The sequence below is a fragment of the Euprymna scolopes genome, chromosome 4 (assembly GCF_053919585.1).
Source record: "Euprymna scolopes isolate OS-2025 chromosome 4, ASM5391958v1, whole genome shotgun sequence".
Taxonomy (NCBI): domain Eukaryota; kingdom Metazoa; phylum Mollusca; class Cephalopoda; order Sepiida; family Sepiolidae; genus Euprymna; species Euprymna scolopes.
The window spans coordinates 152,142,067-152,166,558 of NC_136485.1; positions in this window are offsets into that span (position 1 = coordinate 152,142,067).

Below are 24,492 nucleotides of genomic sequence, written 5' to 3' on the forward strand. Positions count from 1 at the left end.
AAAGTTCGGTTTTATTCAATGTTATTTTTGTCTGTTTGCCTAAACACAACTTTCATTTAAACACAGATCGCATTAGATAACTGGAATTCTCTTAGTAGGCCGTCGTCTGCGATTGAGGCAAGATGGCGTTTCACAATATTTGGTTATTTGCGGCAGGACATTTATAGATGAACTCTCGCAAGAAAGACAGGTCGGATAACGCTGTTGGTTTGAATAGCCGCTTAAGCATTCCGCTAGAAACTTTTGATATTTTTATCTCTAATCTTCTAAAACAGGTTGTCTCAAAAATAAACCGAAAAGAAAAATGTCGCCCCTCAAAATAGGTGCTATCATTTGAGTGAAAGAACGTCGCTATATAACAATAAAGATTCAATGTTCATATTTGAAGAGACTTTAACATTGCTTTTAATGTAAAACCGATTTACTAGGATATAATTATTAAAAATTGTTGCCTGACTGAAAAACATCATATATTAACGTGTTCTACGACCGGCGAGCGCTGGGTTTCCAGCTAGTCAAATATATATTTTTTTCATCTTCGTGATTTACGAAGTGTAATATGTACATCAAGAGAAAAGTACACAAAAATAAGTAAATATATATTTGTTTGATTGAAGTGTAAACACAAAATAAATTATTTGTTCGACATACGTCCTTCAACGTTAATCAGAAGGACAGTAGTGCATAATTATACGCTACTGAGATATATGGTACTAAACACACACACACACTATATATATATATATATATATATATATATATATATTTGTATATATATACATATATATACATAACTACTTAATTTACTCACATAAAATTAATATACGAAAGTATAAATTTAAGAATAAACTTTAAGTATTTACTTCAAAATTGCTCAATATGTAGGTAGAGCTAGTTAGTAAGTTATAATATATATATGGCGATTAAGCCACACTGATTATTCCGCGTTTCATCCATTCTAAGACTCTTCAGGCTTATGCCCATTTTTCATCTTCGTGATTTACGAATCTCATAAGCCTGAAGAGTCCTTGATTTGATGAAACGCGGAATATTAAGTGTAGCTTAATCGCCATATATATTTTATAACTTACTATATATATATATATATATATATATATATATATATATATATATAGTGTGTATGTTTAGAACCATATGTCTCAGTAGTGTATATATATATATATATATATATATATATATATATATATATATATATATATATATATATATACGGCATAATCGCGTTGACACACAGGCTATCGTCAAATCACCAAAGTTAAGAAACGTTGAGCCTTGTTAGCACCAGATCGGTGACCATTTGGGAATTCTAAGCGTTGTATGTGATCTCAGCTTATCTAAGCATTTGTGTCTAGTCGTCCTGTACTTTACTTGCCACACTTATTTAACAATGTCGTCTCAGCAGAGGTGTAGTTGGAGATTTGAAATAATCTGTGCTAGAAATGGTTTGATGTTATTAATATGTACTTTTATTGTACGTATTGTTCTTTACATATATATATATATATATTTATATATATGTATATATATATGTATATATATATATACAATAATTTATATGTTATTTATTATATTAAAGTAATGTTTTTTGAAATAAATGTATGAATTACAAACATTTAAATAATTTCTCCCGCATAGCGATAATAGAAAAAGTATATGATTGTAAAAATTAATCCCACACACCATCGTTCAGCCGAATTCTTTTCTCTTTAGCTTCATTATGGTCTTTTAAATAAGGTAAATAATCTGTACTAAAATATGTCGTTTTTTTTTATTTACATATTTCGTATAGGAAGAATTATAAGAAATTTAATCGTAGTGCTAATAAGAAATTTAAGAATGAAAGCGTTAATAATTAGCATGTTTTATTTCCCGTATTTTACATTGGAATTTGGAAAGCACTGGTGTGAATAAAAAAGCATCTAAAATGTGTGTATATATATATATATATATATATATATATATATATATATATATATATATATATATATATACTGTGGGGGACAAATGAGATTGCGATCTATTTTTCTCAATTTTATAAATTAATTTGGCATTATTTTTTATTTTCATCTCTTCCATCATTTTCGTTACAACATTTTACGAAAAAAAAAAAACAGGATTTATTTATAGTGAAACATTTTTCTCTTTCCGGGTCAGACAAAAATGTAAGCAGGTAACCTAATTTTTTTTTCCAAATAGTTAAAGAGTAGATGTAGACAGATAGTGAGAAGCGCGAAATTATTCAATTACTTGCTGCGAATGGGGCTGTGTATGATTTTTCCAAAAATTTTAAGCGACATTATCTAACTGTGAAACGTCTCGTCATTGACGGCAAAGATGAAAAAAGGCACAAAAGTGGTAGACCAAATGGGACTTCACCACGAGATTTGAGAAAAAATCAAGGGGAAGGTGCTAGCAAACACAGACAGCACAAGCAAAGCCATTGTCGACCATGCAGGATTATCTGGAATTTCTAAAAGGACCCGAAATCGGAGTTTGAAACAAAAAAGGGAGAAAATGTCCTCTATGATTTATAGCAACTGTCAGAAACGACTAGCATGGTCAACCTAATATTTAAAAGCAATTTTTCAAAATGTTCTCTGGACTTACGCGGCTAGATCATCACTCGACGGCCCCGATTGTTGAACCAAGAGATGGCTGCTTAAAGGCAATAGTCTACGCTTGCTATTCAGACATCAACAGGGAGGAGGGCGAGTTACAATTTTGGCTGGGATTATTGCCACTGATATAATTGGCCCTTTTCTTATCCCTGCAGGTGTCAAAATGAATTTTGTGAACTACTCCAATGTTTTGGAACAGAATTTATTGCTGTAGTTAAAATCACAAAATGATGCTGTCAACCAGAATTTCATTATTCAACAAGATAAAGCCCCAAGCCTTGCGTCATGGTTATCAAAAAATTGTCTGTCATCACAGAGGCTCTCTAGTGAACGTCGGATCTATTGGCAACCTCAAAGCGCGAATTCAAATACGATAGAGATCCTCTAGTCGATTCTGAAGAGGAAGGTTTACAAAAAGTTGCATCAATTCAGCAGTAAAATAACACTTGTGAGACGATTAAGCAGGTATTATCTGAAATCACATCAACAAATGCATAATTAACATCCTCTGTTTATAGGAGCCTGATGGATTTGATTAAAAATGGAGGAACACTCATAAAGGGTTAAATTGTTTAAAAAATGTTATTGTGTTAATTGAAATTGTGGTTTTCTTGTAATATATTATCAATATATGGGTCTCTTATAATGATGACGCAATATTTCAAATTAAATTATGTTTTAAAATGTTATTTATTCTAAGATAAATGTATCTTGCAACTCTTATGAGCCATAGTTCTTCCTGATTTTTTTTAATCTGAATTTTTGTCCATAATATGATTATTTGGATTGCGTTTGTAGAAATTTACTTTATTTATTTGTATATCGAACAATGAGTAACTTACCTATTATATTGGAAAATATTAAAGCATTGATGTATCAGTATATACGTTTTGCAAACACATTTGACTCCCACAGTAGATACATATATATATATATATATATATATATATATATATATAGATAGATAGATAGATAGATAGATATCTTAGCTAAATGCGGATATGCGGATTACTTCATAGTTGACGATTGATCAAATAACCAGACACAGGGAAAATTTTTAATCAGGACATTGGATAAATTGGGATGACATTTGATCTTTTATTTTAAAGGTATAATTTTAAAAGATCTGTTCATATACAGGGTTAACAGAAAGTCCTTGGACCAATTCAAAAGTGGTTTATTAATAGAAAATTACAAAAATATAAATTAAACATGAATGAAAATTATAAGTTAGGAAACCAAGAATAAATTCAAATTATATATTTTCAATGTGATGTCCCTTCCTTTCGATTAGACGTTCAATTCTTTGTCTGAAGTTACAAACCGAGGCACGCAGCATTTCCTGAGGTATTTTAGCCCATTCACTCAGAAAATATGTCTTCAAAGCATCAACACTTGGATGAGCAACAGAACAGACCTTTGCCTCCAACAAAGACCACACCGAAAAATCCATGGGATTCAAATCAGGCGATGCAGGAGGCCACGTCTCCTTACTCCAGAATCTTTGAAAATGACGTTGGCATCAGTCCTGAGTTTTTTCTGGAGGTGTGGGATGGTGCCCCATCTTGCTGGAAGGTGAAAGGCTGATCTTTGAAGTGTTTCTTCATGTCTTCAAATGCCGGAAGCAAAATATCGTTAATGTAGCGATCTGTGTTGATATTAACCCCCTGCTCCACGAAAATCAGAGGCGACTTCCAAGATTTGGAGACTGCAGCCCACACCATGAGGGAATACGGCTTTTGTCGGCGGAAAACTATTCTCACGGAGTCATCAATGTCTGCTGAAGATTTTGCGTAAACTCTGTCGTTCTGATTGTTAACAGTCGCTTCAATTGTGAAGAGTTTTTCATCAGAAAAAACGATCTCTCGCTCTGCCGTGCCAGCCTTCAGTTCTCCAAGAAGAAGCTTGTCTCTTTCAAGTCTCTTGTGCTTTTGGGCAGATGTGAGGCACTGTGTCTTTCTCATCTTGGAGGGGGACAACTGGAGATCGTTTTTTACGATGGTTCGCATCGAGGTCACGCTCACATTCATGTCTTTAGCCATTTGTCTTGCAGATCTCTTCGGTTTCCTCCTTACCCTCTCTCGGACAGCTTTAATCACCTTCTGTGTTCGAGCAGTGCGAGGTCTTCCACTTCTAGGACGATCTTCAGATGTACCAAGTTCCTTAAATCTGTTCACAACATGGTACACAGTAGATTTAGCCACTTCCAAGAGCTTAATAATCTCTGAGTTCGTCCTCCCCGACCAATGAAGCTGAATTATGACTTCTCGTTTGCTCATTTTTCTGAAAGTTTAAACAAAATTATTTTAATATCTTTGTTGAAAATAATTAGATCAATATTTAGACTAAATACTTACCTTATTCGAAAAGAGAAAAAGTGATTTTAACAATATTTAATTTTAAAACTAAAAATGGTCCAAGGACTTTCTGTTCACCCTGTGTATATATATATATATATATATATATATATGTGTGTGTGTGTGTATGTATGTGTGTATGTGTGTTAGTATGTTTGATGTGGGTGTGCGTGCGCATATATATATATATATATATAAATATAAATATATATATACATATATATATATATATATATATATATATATATATATATAAGAGAAAACAGTTAATAAAGCATGTTGAAAACACTTTGAAACAGAGTTAAAAACATATTTTACCTGAAAAAGAAACACTTGATAAGTGGATAATCCTTAATCCGCGGTGTTTCGACTAAATACTTTCCTTCTCATCAGAGGGTAGGAATTAGCAAAATGCGGGATCGGATTTTGCATACAAATAAATAAATTCTAGGCTCTAAGTAATGTCGCCTCTCCACAACCGAAGCTATAACTATAATTACTTCCCCTCAAAGTAACAATATAATAAATTCTAAAAACGAACTGATCTTTTTCTGTAAACATAAGTCCAACTTTAATTACAGTAATTTTGAAATTACATAGTTATTACTTTAAGCTTTCAGATAGCTATATAATTTTTCTTTTACTTTATCGTTTTTTCTACATACTTTCTTAATACTTTATAACTTAATAATCCTTTATTTTATTACTTTATTTCTTCTTTGCTTGGCCGTTTTTTATCTGCAATTTCCGTTTTAGTCTTTAAATATTCCTATCTATCTAATATATCAATCTGCCCACACATAAATATACTCTATGTATGTTTACTTATATTTTACTATATGCATTTACTTACATACTTACTTGCTTTATCCTAAATTTGTAGCTATCGGCCATCTTCTCCCCTTAAATTTGTTTAATTTTTTTATTTTATATTTTACATTTTATTTATTTATTTATATTTGTTTTATTTATTAGTTATTTTTATTTATTCATTATTTATTTATTTATTCCATTTAGTGTATTTTTTTTTTGCTGATATTTTCTTAAGTTATAACCTGTACATTTCAGTTGACCTATTTTTTGCCCTATATTTTTTCGCGCTTTTTTACATCTTTTTGTCTGGGTCATTTTGGAATTTGCTTTTCTATTTTATATTTAATTCTATCACCATTTAATTTTTTCCTCTTCTTCTTCCCTGATCTTTCTTATTTACATTATGTCTCGGCAGCCATGTGAAAAGCATATAATATTTTTCTTTTATTAATATTATTGTATTTTCCTCCTTTTCCTTGTACATATTTGTGAATTATTCCATGGATTTAGGCATTTTGGATTATTTTGGACCATCTTCCAATTACGTGATTTCCTTTGATTTTACTTGTGCAAATGGAAATTCCATTTATTTTCTTGGAGTAATAGTTTTGGATTTTACCGTCATTGGATTATTTACCTTTCACCAGACTACCTATTCACGTGAAATCAATTATTCTTTGCCATATTCCCTCTGCTTAACTTTTTGTTATCAAGTAATATCTTTGACTTACTTGTAGTTTCATCAAATATTTTTGTATGCTAAATCCGATCCTGCATTTTGCTAATTCCTATCCTCTGATGAGAAGGAAAGAATTTATTCGAAACTCCGCGGATTAAGTACTATCTCCTTATCAGGTGTTTCTTTTTCAGATTAAATATGTTTTAAACTCTGTTTTAAAGTATTTTCAACATGCTTTATTAACTGTATTAACTTTATTAACTATATATTTGCTAGACTAGACTACCTGTGACCTGTTGGGTCTGTTTTATAATATAATAATAATTATATATATAGATAGATATAATTGATATATATATATAGATAGATAGATATAATTTATATATATATATATATATATATATATATATATATATATATATATATATATATAAAGCGAAACCCAATGTTTGTTTATAAACAAACTGACAGTTTGAGCACTGTGCGGCAGGCAAATGATAAATTGATAGTCATTTCAGGAGAAATGTTTATGGGCACTGATTCTTGGTCCGATGTTTTGAGCTGCCGACCGTCAACACTATGGTTGTAAGTTCGATATGCACAGCTTGGTAAAGGTGCATGTCTAGCCGCACTGATGAGTTGTGATACAACGGAAAGGACTTTATATGGATGACTTTACACACACATATATATATATATATTTATGTATATATATATATATATATATATATATATATATATATATAATGGTTGTATCGTTTAGTTTTATAAATGTAAATTCCATGAAACTTGCGTGAGTGTTAAAGATTCCTCAATGGAGGAGAGATCATGAAAATTACATTTGTTTTTATAAGGCATGAGCGTGGTTTCTGTTATTGAAGAAAGTGGCGCATATATATCTTGTGATTGTGAGCAGTAGGAGTTTGGAAAGGACGTCTGATAAAGGTATTGATTTATTAGTTTTATTAAAAAAATATTATTTATTAGTTTTAAAAAACTAATCTACGGACATGCGTGTTTTGGAGTCCTACCCCTATTCAGTGTAACTTGACTGTTGTTAGGATTCAAACGCCGGACCTTATGTGTTTCAGTCCAGCGCCCTAACCCATTACCCTATGATGCCATAGATACTTTTTTAAAACGATATAAAGTTTAAGGTTTTCGCCTCGGAGATCCGGTGTCGTTCTTAAAATGCCGCCCTTTTTTATAAAATAAAAATGGGCGATTCTAAGAAAGACACCGGATCATCGAGGCACAGACGTTAACCTTAATATCTTTAAGAAATCAACAACAAAAACTATATATATATATATATATATATATATATATATATATATATATATATATATATATATATATGTGCATATGTATAATTTTTGGATATATTGTGTAGCTTCTGATCTAATATAGATTTACATTAAATATGGTATTATGTCTTCTCGTCGATCGTTAACGTATTTCTACTCACAAGGGTAGAGTAAGGCAGTGGATTGTTTTTAATGTAGAAAACCTACGGAGTATGAATCTGAATTTGAATGAAAACAAAAATTGAATCGGTCTAAAATGGTTGTTCTTTCACAAGCATTAATATAATTATTAAGTGCAGAATCAGGACAGATACTACACTTTTTTCCTATTCACTTGCTAATTACGGAAAATTATAAATCAGTTGCATTTGTTGCATACAAGTTGTCCCAAAAAAGCTGATGGTTAAAAAAAATTCAATATTTATTTATTTTCTTTATGTTTATTCTATTTTTATAATGTTTATTCTATTTTTTAGATCCTCTAGAGTAACCCTTCCGAGGAGCGGATATTTATCATAGAGTCGGATTTTCGATTGAATGAGTCAATATCAGAAAGTCAAAGAGAATTTCGACGAAATTTCAACACAAGAAATTTCCCTCCTCACAATTCAATGAAAGATATGGCTCTAGTTCATGAGCAAGGGTATGTATGTGATCTCCCTAAATCTGGTAGACCCCGTACGGAAAGAAGTTATGAGAATCGTCAGAGATTATCAGAGAGTGTGTCCAATGACCATCAACATCAGTAAGAAGGGAATTAAGGCAAATTGGGGTCTCTCGATCATCTTTACACAGAATGCTTCATGAAGATCGCAAATTTCCATTAAATAAATAAAATTCAATTGGTGAAAGAGCTTCAGCCAAACGATTCGAAAAAAAAAAAGGCTGGAATATGCCATGCAATTCCAAGATTTGGTCAATGGTGATCCAAAATTTCTCAAAAACCTCATTATGTCCGATGAGGCTCAGTTTCATCTGAATGGGTTAATAAATAAGCAAAATTACAGGATTTGGGGATCAGAATATCTCCACGCAACAGCACAGCGGCAATTATACCCTAAAAAAAGGGCAATATGGTGTGGAGTAACGGCGGATGAAGTAAGCAAGTGGATATTGGAGTAACACCATTTTTCATAACCAAAATTCGACCTTGTGAAAAAAAATGCCCTAGATTAAGTTGTATAAATAAAATTAGAATAAATAGAGTATGGTATCTTACTATAATTCCGAAAATCATGGAGAGGCTCATTTACTTACATATGAAAATTGGTAAGAATACCTTAAATATTGATAAAGTTAATCAAATTTAAAATCCGCCAGCTTCATTTGGGACACGCTGTAGTAATGTATAATAGAATATTCAAACTTTTTTCAAGTAGAGTAAAAAAAAAAAAAACTAAAAATAATGCCTGCATTAGAAATATTTCAATGACGTGCAACACACTGTGCTTACTGAATGAACATTTATTATTTGACGGTGCATGTTGACCATTCTTTCACCAATGAAGTTTCTACATTAGAAAGCATTTGGAGAATAGATTTTGTCAATTTTAACTGCAGTCTCTATGATTTATATTGTAGCAGGAAAAATGTATATATGGTTTGTGTCCGCATATGTGCGTGTGTTTCTTCATGCATTTCAATATGCATACAAGAATGATGTTTGCTACGCCACTTAACGCCCTTTACACTGCTCGCACTTGACGGTAAACGACTTCTTAAATCTTTAAGTAGTCGTGTTTTTTTTGTTTTTATTACTCCAGTTTCTTTGAATAGTTGCATGCATTATATATCTCTCAACCAACGCGTGGGCGTACATGTTCTGGCATATGTGCGTGTGTCTTTTTTGCCTCTTCGTTATGTGACGGTGAGAAAATCAGAACTAAGTAAAGAAAACTGTCTGAAACCACTCGAACGAAGCAAAAGACAATCTGACATAAGAAAAAGCGTTGAAAGCGATGTGTCGGAGAAAATTAAATCCTCATAAGACACATATTTGAATTCTGCTGCTCCAATGAAGCGAAAACCTAAGAATGATGAATTGAAGAAACCAAAGTAGAAATCCAATAGAAATATCACAGCAGTGGATTAATAAGGAAACAGCTGACGACTATCGTGCTATGATGTATTTATAAAAATCATGTCTTGTAACGACAGAGGGCCATAATAGCCAATAACACTGTAATTCCACGATTCCTACCGATACTAGCCCAGTTTTACATTTAAAACTCCACAGGGTCAATAACATATTTCTATTCTGAGTATAATCTTACTAGCAAGGAGATTCGACGTGGCCCGGGATTGATAGATGATCAACGAATGTTCAACTCTTCCATATTTTTTTTTATTTTCATCGAAATCGGTGAAACCGCTCACGTATTAATCAAATCGATGACTTGCTGTTCTAGTTGGGGGTATAGCGAAGTACAGTGAGTGGAAACTTCACGTACCTTCTTCCAGTCACTTAGTCTATAATACATTGTATCTATATTGCACTAGTGTTGATTTTATGAAAACACGCGTATATATATATATATATATATATATATATATATATATATATATATATATATATATATATATATAAAGGCTTGAATGTAAGTTTTAAATGAAAAAGTAGAACATCACATGTCAATTTTGCTTTACACAGAAACATTCATTTGGAACACGTCCTGGCCATATAAAATTACCTTGTTGATTTTTATACGCTGTGAGCTTCTGCGGGTACGGTAATAAAACTATATAAATTCACTTGTGATGTTAGGCTGTATAAGGTTTTAACTTTGGTAAAAACCGCCTGTTCCTTCTTTCATCGGAATTTTGTATTATAGATTATCGATATATATCAAAGATATTCTGATAAAAGCTTATCTAATAACTCTGACAAATAGGTAATGTGCATTTGTGTGAAATTTAATATTTCAGCCGTTTAGGAGTTCATAGGTTACGAACTTATACATAAGTTCCTTTTATATAGTAGTAGAGATGTGTTCTTCTGTTGTGAGATTAACTGTTTCCTTTCTATAGATATTTTTAAACATTCACGAATATGAATTATTTACTTTAATCTTCGTATTCTTCATTACACACCCATGTGCTATTTACATATACGTCATAAGCACGTTACGACAACAGTTTTGCATTGATGAGTAAATGCTACATAGATCAAGTTAGGCAACCTGATCCTGGTCAAATCTAAATGTGTGAAGAATGTGGAATAAAAGGCGCTGTATTTGGAAAGATTTCTGATTACCTTTACATTGTTTCTAGTCGTATTAGACTTTTCCTTTTCACTGGATGAAAGCAGTAGCGGTTAAAGAGATGTAGACATTTACGTTTTAAAATATTTGTTTTGGAAAAGTGCTCCCGACATGAGCACCTATCTGTAGGCTTTTTTAGGCTTAAATACTTCAAATTTCATTGTTGATTATAATTATTAGACTGAACTCGTTTTCAGCAATGATTTGGAAAACGTATACGTTATTTGATCTACTGCTAAAATACCGGTGTATATGTGTAGCTCAAGGCGATTTCATGCACTATAAAAATTCAGATAGTTGTTCATACTAGTAAGTTTTTGGTAATTTTTGCAGTTCCATGCTTACAAGCTCTCACTTATCTTTGGGAAATTCAAGCTCCCCTACGGAAAAAAAAATCGATTAGATTGTCCAGTAGTTTGTTATAGTAGTTCTTCTAGGATATTGGCCTTCTACAAAAGTAGCTGATTTTTTTTCTCTCCTGCAAAGTAAAAAAGTAAACAGCCATCCTTAAGTGGGGTCTAAATGTCGTTATCATAATTAGCATAGGCAAAAAGAAATCGAAAAATGTTAGTTCAAATTAATCTGTATATATCATCAAATGTTTTTGTGTGAATTGGATAGTGTGAAGAGGTTATAGCGTTTAGAAATAATTGTTGATTTACAGAACAACAAAACTATGTTTTTCTATTTTCCAATCATACAAATGCCTGTAGTGAATTTCTTGCAAAATATTGAGAAATCATATAAAAGATTGGGAGGTGAATATACCTCGCCACCTCTCAAAAAAAACTAACACAAGTTGTGACAATAAATATCGTATACATTAATGTTATTAAATATTCGCAAACGTATTTATCGCTCCTTTGTTTCGTGACTAGCTAAAACAGATAACTGTCTACTATTCGGCGATGCCTTTCACAGAGGTGTTTATTCTACATTTGATACAGTTTTACTCTTACTTAATCTTAAGCCACTGCGATTATAGGCATGGCTAAGAATATTTTAAGGAACTGCACATGTTCCTTCTTCTTTTCTATATCGCATTCTTCCATTAAAAAAATATAGAAGATACGAAATGACTCATGTTAGAAGAAAGTTAATGTGGAAATAAATTGATGTATGATTAACAGCGGAGTTATGCTAACTAGCAATTTTTTATACTAAATGTTTGGCGTAATACCGACAGTCAGCTCTTGCGTATGTTTCGCCATTTAGTCAAAAAAAAAAAAACTGTCAGAGATCAAAACGTTTCATCTCGCAAAGCATTACGCGATGTTTCTCTCTGCTCGTGTATCATTATTGGACATGTTTTTTTATAAATTTGCTTTATTACATGTTTCTCAAATTTTTTTGGCAGTATATGCTACACAAGGATCCGTCATCGACAATCAATGTTGAACAATACAGCATACAATTCTTTGCTCTCTCAACATAATGTATTGTTCTTGCTATTCTCAGAAAAATTATTTAGACTTATCGGACTACTGCTTTCATGATGTGTGTCATTTTCACTACGTTTCGATCGATGTAACTTCCGACCTTCTTCAGCTATTTATTGTCGAACACGATGTTTCTGTCGAACTCCAGAAGTTTGACGGAATTTCGAACGGAAACTCTTGTTTACTTCACGGGAATAACATGCTGTCGTTCCGGCAACCATGACTGTATCATGACGTTCCGAAAATAACGATCAAGATGAGAACAGTAGTCCGACGAATCCAAATAATACGAATAACCAATCCTCAAACCTTCAGTATCGTAGCAATCCCAGCAGACTTTATATTCTCTCATTACAAATGGCTTGATTTATCACAAATTGTCTAAGGCTTTGCTATCGGTCAATGACGACGAGGTTTTCCAGTCATTTTCCATATCTGGTAAGCTGGAATTTATAGTCCCATTTTCCGGCGTTCAGCCGCATCTTTCTCCAAAGAGAGGAGGTGTTGTACTACACACTTCTGGCCCTTGTTATGTTAAACTGACGTTTGGAATTTAACTTGAAGTCATGAAAATTGCTTTTTCTTTTGATCGCGTCGGAAAATGTTGCTTTGAAATTGATAATATCAAAAATTTATTGTAACGCATTTTTATGCACGTTCAAAATCTTACCGGTTCTATTGTGTACATTCAATACTCAATTCATTACTCTTAGTCAATTTTAACTACATAATTTGGATTAAACTATGATAAAAATAGAATATATTTGTAAAGTGAATAATTTTTAATATGATTGATATTTTGTTTGAGAATTTTTTATATAAGGATTGATGATTTCTATTATTTCAATTACTTAGACTAATATTTCCATGTAGGTTTTACATTTTTAATAGTCATCAGTTAATTTGACTCATGAAATATATCAGATGAACATTTATCAACTTGTGAATCTGTACGGCTCAGATAGACCAGTGTGCAACTTAAAAAAAGTTAATTATCAAACATTGCTGAATGACTAGCTTTTGGATTTTTAAAGCTCGAGCATATTAAAAATAGATTAGTACAGTACAAAACAATTATATGTTTGCCTAGTCCTGCGTGGTGAACAAGAATAATACAAGCTATTTGGTGTGAAATAAAGAATTTAATTAGAAATATTATATACAATCCATATTTAAGCGTAAATAAAAGCAGCTTCATTATTTAAAAGGTTTCAGTCATGTACCTCCATGATTTATGTTGCTATAGTGATAAGACAAATTATTTATTATTATTTGCAATTGACATATAAATCGGTATTTTTCGGAAGTGCATGTTTTTAGTTGTAAAAGATTCCATCAAATCAGTTTTCTTGCCTATAATGTCACAGAAAGCACATTTCTGTTACTAAATCAAATGTGAAACATATTATGTATCCATTTATTTATTGCGGACTATTGTTCTCATCTTCTAGTTGCTGTTTCACGACTTCTCTGTCAACTATTCCTCTGTCATTTCTCAGCTGGTTAACCGCGACGGGATAGGAACGCCAAATCTCCTAACTGCATCCTCAGCAAGTATTGCCCCCATAGTTGTTGTCGAATCACAACGTTTTGGCCAACGAAGCCTCTGGCCGAATTTGGGTAGGACTGAAAACGTTATCTTCAGATAATGCTCACCTGGAGCTGTGGAAGGTAGTAATTGCTGAGGATAAAGTTAGGGGATTCCACGTTCCTATCCCGTCGCGGTTTACCATCTGGCGAAGGCTAGAGGAATAGTTAGCCGAAACATCGTGAAATAACAAATAACCGATGAAGATAAATATCCAGAATAAATAAATGTATGAATAGCATAAATTACTCAGCTTAATAATAATTCAAATTAATTAAATACATGTAAAACTTGTACTCCTAGTGTTGCATGCTTGTAAGATAGGCCTAATAGGAAAATACCTTTGAAATATTTTTTTTTATCTTAACATTTTGCAGTTGATGACAGTAATCAGGCACTAATTTGATCCAACAATTATTTTATACATAGTGACTGTTGATGTCGTTCTTCCAGATTAGATATTGCATATGTGATTCAGGGTCGAAGGCGCTACACAATTAACCCTGTGTTTTGAATTAGGGGCATGAATTCGTACAATTCCTAATGGCATAGGTACATATGAACTTATGTTATTAAAAGAACATGCAACCGACAAATGCTTAGCATTGTGCTTCTCCAAAAATAATAATGAGACCCTTGCGTAGTTATACACAAGAACTTTATAAAAATTAGTCAAATTAAAATAAAACAGATCTTAGATAGAGTTGTATATATAAAGTAGAAAAAGAAAAAGAGAACGACGCAAAAGAAACACAGCCATATATTTACTACTACTGATAATAATAAAAAATTGATAATAATAATAATAATAATAATAATAATAATAATAATAATAATAATAATCGTGAAACTGAGCAGGAAGAATATGATCTAAAATAAACCAAACCGGTTTGTGTGACAGTCTATCTCCTGGGAGATAGACCGATGTTCACTCGTCAGCAGACAGATGGAAGAAAAAAATGGATGCCATCTGTGATGCTCATTTATTTCACGGAGTCTTGGGATTCCAGAGCTGCTAGCGGTAAAACCCAGTGTTATCCCAGTCAGCAGAAAATAGAATTCTATATCTTAGTAACGAACCACGCATGACGATTCAGGAGAGACGAAAACAGATGCAAGCGAATGAGAAAACGTCTCCCATCCACTCCCACACAAACATCAATTATATATATATATATATATATATATATATATATATATATATATATATATATATATATATATATGTACATACAACCACAAGTATACACGCATTCTACTTTCTTTATATTACCGAATTTTTACAGACGACAAAGATCCTCCCGAAAGGATATTCTAGAGAATTGGGTTACGTCTTCTTTTTCTGTTTTTCTTTCAAGAGCAATTAAATTTGTGTTTTCACTGAAAGCTTTGATATATATATATATATATATATATATATATATATATATATATATATATATATATAGAGAGAGAGAGAGAGAGAGAGAGAGAGAGAGAAGGAAAGAGAGAGAAGGTAATGCGATATACGCACACATATATATGTAACGAAGTCAAGCGCGATATATATATATATATATATATATATAGAGAGAGAGAGAGAGAGAGAGAGCGAGAGAGAAAGAGAGAAAGGGGCAGACAGACAGATACGCAGAGAAAGTGAGATCTATAGACATATGGATATATAGATTGATTAATGAATACATATTTAGATAGAGGACGCGTCAGCTTTAGGAAAATACTGTTAGAAATACGCAAGTTGTACCCCGGTATGTATGTCTCTCGTCATATATTTGTCTCATCACGGCTTTTAATTAATAAATATATGTCTTCTATTATCTTTGTATTCAGCCATGAATCATTCTGCAAAAATGTCTGAGAAAGCTAATTTACTCGTTGAGTTATCTAATATGACAGGGTAAAATTGTATCCATCTCGAAAGATGAACTTGCAAGCCAGAAAAGGGAAGGAAATAATCTACAGACAAACAATTAATTATTTCTACACATTATTTTCTATACCGTTATCTTTACAACATGATTATCGATCATATAGTATTTCTACAGTGTGATATTATCTTTTGTTTAAATGGGCATTTTAATTTATTTTTAAATTGATGTCAACTCTCAAAAAAGAGGGCGAACATGTGAAAGTGGGTTGCTTTGTAGTAGCACAAGTTATATAGATGATATAATAGCTTGCAAATATACAATAAGACGGAATGATTATTATATTGTCACTTGGTAAGTTAATTACAAACTGTGGCTTGGCAGTACAATTGCAATTAAAGTTTTCCTTTTTATTTCAAGAAAAAATCAATCTCAAAGTTAAAAACAGTTTTCATATATTTTTTCTGGTTAGAATGTTAAGGAGAACATTACTAATTAAGCGATTATGTTATGTTTTCAAGATTGGAGGAATGTGCTTTGTTGACCAGACTGTTAGGATATACTATTAATATCATACAATAACCCTCTTCATAAAAGTATATGATAAAGCTTATTTAATGCGCATGAAATATTACAGTTTACCTACACATGCACCCGCCCAAACCCACACACACACGCGCGCGCATATAGAGAAATAAAAAGGAACACACCGAGTTATGTGCTCCTCAAAGTTTCGTCTTTATTTCGAGATGTCCCATGTATGAATGACGTAAAGAAAACAAAATCACAAGTACAAATATTTGAATTTTTTTTCATGTGCAAAGTGCGATGCTGTTCTATTTCAGAAACGGAAAAAAGACATTGGAAATCCAAAAAATGAGCGAAGCTTTAGTTGTTAAAGAGAGAGGAGTTTTAATAACAGCATAATATGTTTTTAAAAGATATGAACGTAGTTAATATTCTTTCGGGGGGGGGGGAATTTTTAACGTATTTTTCCGTTTCTAAAATACAAAGGCGTCACACATTGTACATGAATAATTTTCAAATATTTGTATTCGTGTTTTTGTTTCTACATCTCATTCATCCCAGGGAAGTCTCTAAATAAATACGGAACGTTGAAGAACACATAACTTTGGTCCTTTTTATTTCTATCCCATTATTCTCAGCACACACATACACACACACACACATACACATATATATATATATATATATATATATATATATAAGTGAAAGTGTCTCTGTGTGTCTGTCTGTTTGTGTATATTTTCCTACAAAATATCTCCGTAAAATTTCAGTCTACAGACTCGGCATTTGATATACAGGGTACTGAGATTTGGAAAAATCTTTGTAACTTGTTTTCGGCCAGAAATGTGACTGTTAACAGTCAGGTTCAACGATTTGTCATTTGAAACCTCTATCAAACTCCTCCGCCCATGTTGGGTCTAAACACTTGAAATGTAATATATAGGTTCCTTGGACATGTATATAACCAAATAACTTGATTTGAGCCCAAAACAATAAATCTTTAGGGGTAATAATAGGGGTCAAAGTAAAAAGAAATTGACCGCTTGTTGTTTTGATCAACATAATCTCCAAATAGCCGGGTAACGCCGGGCTGAAATGCTAGTATATATATATATATATATATATATATATATATATATATATATATATATATATATATATATATAATTATTTTTAATACCGACAGGCACTAGTATTCCATACTTTCGAGAATTTCGAGGAGTTGCAATCACAGCCGGTCGGGAGATTCGGACACAGCCACGAAAAACCTTCTGACTCCATCAGCAAGGAACAAACCACACGGCCAATATTAGCATGGATAAATACACTTGAAATTAACATTTATTTTAATTTCTAGACGGCTACAGTGATCTTATGATTATAATATCAGATCTGGCGCATACTAGCTTAAGTTACCGATTTAATTTCAACCCAAAGTGCTCAACAATAAGAACCGAGTAATTAAAGGGGCTTAAATAATTACTACTATAATTATTTTTTTAATACCTACAGACACTATTCTTCCATCCCTTCGGAAATCATTCGCAAAAGAAGTTACGTTACAGCCGATCGGAAGATTTTTTTTTATGAATTATTAATTGTTTTGCAATATTATGCTTTTTGGTTTAAATTCAATTTTTCATCAAAAGCTAAAAGTTTTCGTCAGTTACATTTTGAATATTTTAAAATCCTTCTGACTCTTATGTAGACTATTTACTTTTTATACAAATACAATATAGCTCTCGAAGGCATTCATTATTTAATTCGTCTGTTTTCTATTTAATCCGTGATTGAATGGATCAAAGGATATTTTAAGTTTAATTGTTAGAATGAAAAGAAAACGATGCATATATGGCCTGATAACTGCATCTCTTTATTGAAGATATTGACGATGTAAGATTTTAAAGAGAAAATCCTTGCTATCGACTTTCGTCAGAAATAGTGATTTGTAATTGAATTCTTGGCAAAAATGCACGGAGAATGTTCATGAATTTATGGAAACAATTCTGGAGCACACTAAGTCGATTGATTATTTGCTACAACTCTTATTTGATAGCTCTTCAACTTTTTAATTTGGGAAAATACGAGGGGTTATTTAGGAACTATTCTTGTATAAAAAGAATTTTAATACGACCACGTACAGCCAGCATTCATCGCTGGCAATAGTGGATTGAGAACTGTGGTGATTATCTAAAAAAAATTCAGCGGTACAATATGTCGATCGTTTTAATTTTATGACTCCCACCTTCGTAGCTCTTAAAATGTTACATTAAAAAAATATAGTATCTTTTACTGTTGGGACGACCATCGTATATATGATCCTGCTAACAATTGAAACGGTGCCCAGCAGACTTCTGAGTTATTCTAAAGACTTCGATAGTAGAATTATATTTCTATTGATGTATGTGCAGATCAGATCAAGATGAATACCATTATTTTCAAATCTAGTATAGTATGCCTACAGTAAAGACCTACTTCAACGGTTGAATCGATATAACAAAAACGGAATTGCCTCCGAAAGAGGCAGCTAATCATACACTCCCTACGTATGGACGTGAAAACGACAATAGTGATGTTATTTCTTATCATATATAACATACACACGGACAGATACACAGGGGCAGAGATGCACAGGGACGGACATACACACAAACACACACCCACATATAGATTTGTATATATATATATATTCATATAAATATATTTTATATTATATATATATAAGAGAGTAGAGTGAAGGAGAGGATTGGAAGAGGATAGAAATGAATATAATTATTGAGGGGCACTAGTCTCGCAGTTTTACGCCTCATTAGCGTTGTGTTTAAGTAGTATACATTACTGTGTCCGCTGGAGAAACACGTATCGATTACCTTGTCATTATGCCAACGGTAGCTCTTGCTTCAAGTGTATATTTAAACCGGAATTGTAATGGCTCACATAACTATCGTTTAATTTCAAAATATTTCGGTTGGTTTTATGTACTTTGAAACAGGCCGGAAAGAGTTTTAAGATAGTAAAATAATTAAATATTGGAATTTCCGGTGAATGATCTACAGCGGAGCACTTTGATTTTTTTTCTTACGATGAAGCACTTACTTTGTAAGCCTTTGTATGTGTGGCTGCCTCTCTCTCTCTTCTTCCCTCTCTCTATACATATAGAGAGAAAGAAAGAGAGAGATAGAGATAGAGATAGAGAGAGATGCACTTAAACTACACAGTGAGAGACGTAAGGATCGATCTAATTTATATTCTTGTAAAAAAAGTTCTTTTTTCGCATAATATTATTTTGCATGTCTGAACGTGACGAATAGAAAACGAATAAAGAAAAGATATAAAATTCATAGTTTTCGTATTCTTGTTTATACATTTTCACACACACACACACACACACACACACACACACACACACACACACACACACACACACACACACACACATATATATATATATATATATATATATATATATATATATACTAGCAAAAGTACCCGTGGTTGACTGGGTTCAAAAACAGCCAACAGAAAACGGACTCTGATTTATGAAAGTATATTAGGTTATGAAAAGGAAGGGTTGCAATTTTGGGTTGAATTTAAGGGTATCAAAACCCAAGCTAATTATTATGAAAGTAAAAACAAAAATAGATAAACCTCATAATTTATTATACCATACCTGTTCACACTGAAACACTTATCACAATATTCTGTGGATCTATATTAAAAATCCGTGTTAAACTTTGTGACATATTTCTATTCTATGGAGGTCAGGTGCGAACGAACACCCTATAATTTTATTATACCATATTTCTTCAAACAGAAACATAATTATCAAAGTATACTTACGCAGATAGATATGAAAAGTCTTTATTAAAGTTTGTGTCTATTCCCATTCTATGGGGGCTAGGCGCGAACGCAGACCCCACAATTTTATTATACCACCCCTATTTAATTTAAAACATGCTTATCAAAGTATTATTATGTACATCTAGATCAAAATCACCTGTAAACGTTTTTTTTTTATTTTTTTTTATTTCCATACTTTGTGGACCAGGGGCGAACGCAGACCCCACAATTTTAATGAACCACTGTTCTGCCAGATTAAACACACCCATTCAAGTGTCTCGACACATCTTCTATCATTTGATGTAATCAGTTTTTTAGAATAGTACATCCATATAGGAGCCTATTCGTTACAAGACACACACACATACACACCGAGACATTCAGATTTATATATATATATATATATATATATATATATATATATATATATATATATATATATATAGTGTAAGAGGACAAGTTCCTTCTATATATTTGTACGTTTTTTTTTTATATTTTATTCGACATTTAAACCTAATTATTGACTAAACTAACAGAGTAGACAAATACGAAGTTATTACTCAACTCTCTTGTGTATAGTGTCATGCAATTCTGTGATTAATTTGAAATTTTATGTGTCATACCTATTTACATCCACATATAAAGGATTATCATGGGACAAGATATCTAAATATTTAATATGAGTTTTATGTCTCAATAAAACCATTTAAAAAGCACTTGCTTTATTACGAACACATTCAAATCCGAGAAATGAGCATCGGGGTTTGTGCTGATACCTCGATATCCTATAGCAATAGATAAACTTCATTTTTATAGTTTGTATAAATACAGTAAACAATGCCGAGTTCCCTCAGATAGGTCTTATCCTTTGCCGCTTTTAAATACTAGGCACAGAAATAAAGCTACAAGCGCGATTAATATTTCTATGTATCAATATGTATCACATAGAGTTTAATAAAAACAAAATTGACTGACTACAATATGGTTGTCTTCAAGTCTAACGTAAATAAGTTCTTGATGAGCCGTTCCATATAAGTTATCAAATTTAACAAATTTGTCATACTAATGATTATTATATTGTCCAATTTCTACTGTACACTCTTAAACATTTATCCTTGAGTGGCCTCTTGGCCTTGATAATGTGTTGATGCCTATGTAAAAAAACCAAAAGTCCAATGTGAACAAGTTCTAATGGAACCGTCCCCCTAAGTAATCCAAGTTACAAAATTCCCACTGTCTACTATGCTAAAATCACAATGACTAATGTATACTTATTAACCCTTATCCTCGAGTGGCCTCTGGGCCTTGATAAGCGGTGACACCCATGTAAAAAAAAAATTAACTAAATATATAATAAAGCATCGAGACCACGATTAGTTAACTCGAGGAGTTCTCACATTTTGGAGGGCAGATATATCAATAACAATGTAAAAAAGCGAACAATTGTTCGTTTTAAATTATTTTAATTATAACATTTCAAAAGAAGTTATAAAGAAATGAACAAATATTCCGCTATGTGCTACTATAGTAGTCATTACAGTCTATAATAAAATAAGTTATAACTTGGTAACCTAACAAAGCAATGATCAATATAGAAAATATGCAATAAAGACTACAATATCTAAGCCTTATAATATATCATTTTTTATTTTTATTTTTATCATTATGTTTAAGCAAAGGATTAGACACCCTGCCCGATGCAAAACATTCACCTGCTATATCATATTCTTCAACCGAGAGATCTTTTAAAAATTCTAACTGTCTCCATAAGTAAAATTGTTTTACTTATCTTGGCACTTGGTTTACCGGGTACGTTTGTCAGCTAGTTTTTAAAATTCATTTTTATAAGTCCGCTTGCTCTCATGATAACTGGAATGATAGAGATCTTCCTAAGATTCTAGCTTCTTTACATGTCATATATAAGATCGTGGTATTTCCTAATCTTTTCCCTGATTTTGTCCGTACTCAGTAAACTGTATTATAATATATCTTTCTTGGGATCTCTTAATTTTACTGGATTCCAGGACAAGAATTCATCTAATCTGTGGAAGTATGCAGCTAATTTCTGTTCCTATAAGTGAGATCACTTGGAAAAGGTGCACTGTGATATAACCAAGCCAAAAAGATCTGCAAGTACTCTATTTCTTTTATATTTAGTCAGGGTTTACTTGTAGGGAGAAGTAACCTCATGCATAGAAATCTAAAGCACCGAGGAGAGTGTTTAGTAGGTAATCAAGTTCTCTCTTTTTTCCATTTTCTTATCATTTCGCTTTAGCTTGAGATGGGGCATCCTGCCAGATGCCGGTCATTCACCCACTATCTCATACGTCCTAAATGATATATCTTTTTTAAGATTCTAACCGCCCCTTTAATTGTAAATGTGTGTAACTCTTTTTCACTTGGTTTACCGAGTATATCTGCTAGATAGGTTTTGAAATTCATTTTTCATGAGTCCGGTTATATATAATTACTGAAATGATGACGCTATTCCTAAGATCCCAGATAGGATCTTGTCGTACATAAACCTTGTCGTACATAAGACTTTTGTATTTTATTAGGCTTTCCCTCTCATCTCTGTTTAACCCAGGATAATTAGGGGCACACACTTCTACTAAGATTGATTCCTTCTCCTCCTTGTCCCATATTACTATGCCATTTTTTATAGCTCAGTGTTTAGGTAGATAGCTGTGATCGCATAGTAAGAGTGAGTTATATATGACTTATTTCTGATTGCTTTTTCGGGTATATGTTCCTGACACTACTTTGCTGCATTCGATATGCAACTTTTTACAGATGGTCCAGTGATCCAGTGGAAATATTTCCACTCTTCATTGTGTCGCATAGTAGCAGATGGATTTCAGGTGGCTCACACCCTCTATCTCTGTGTGGCAGAACCTGTATTTGTTGTTATTGCTGAGATCACTCATCTTTTTAAAAACATTGTCATAAAACCTTGATCTTGGAAACTATTAAAATCTTCTCCTGATCATACTGGAGCGATCCTTCATCTAGTCAGCTTATACAGCCTAACTTATCTATATAAACTTAGTTTCATTCTCCCAGGAAATTTTTGCACGTATTGATTGACTTAGTCTTCAATTTTTTTTTGGCATTGACATTTTTAGTGTATTTCTGCGTACGCATATATATATATATATATATATATATATATATATATATATATATGTGTGTGTGTGTGTGTGTGAGTATGTGTGTGTGTGTGGGCGTGGGTGTGGGTGTGTGTATGTATTGGTTATTATACAAACATTATTTTTACGTATGTGCATGCATGTTTCAGTGCACATATGTAAACAATAATAATTGTATAATGAACAAATTATATAAAAACTCTGTTCTGCATTGGGCACTCTCTAATAATAACGCAAATTTCATTGGGCATAGGACACTGATCGATACACTCACTATATATATATATATATATATATATATATATATTTATACACATACACATCTATCTATCTACCTATCTATCTATCTATCTATCTATCTATATATATATATATATATATATATATATATATATATATAATTTTATTCGGAAATGGTTGCGTCACACTCGCTAGCATTAATTATTTTCATATCATTACTACAATTTATTATGATATATCTATACAGCATATGTCGCTTAAGTAAAAAAATAAGTATTTTAGGATGATTGTAATGAAAAATATGAAATTGTTATTCTTTATTGTTCTTTTATATGAGTAAAATGTATTCCGCCATTGACATCTAAACACTAACACTTTTAAACAAGGCAGTTTTACTATGAATACTTTAGGAGAATATTACCTGAATCCACACGCAATGAGAAGTTTGGGAAAGTCATCAGTTGATGAGTGTGATATGTGTTATTCAAAAATTACGACGAATTAAAACAAACAATTTTTTGCAGAATTATTCCATTCTATACTTAAGGTATTTATGTCTTAAAATTGTAATTATTTTTTATGTATTCATGTATTTATGTCTTAAAATTGTAATTATTTTATGTATTCATGTATTTATGTCTGAAAATTGTAATTATTTTTTTATGTTTTCATGTATTTATGTCTTAAAATTGTAATTATTTTTTTATGTTTTCATGTATTTATGTCTTAAAATTGTAATTGTTTTTTATGTATTCATGTATTTATGTCTTAAAATTGTAATTATT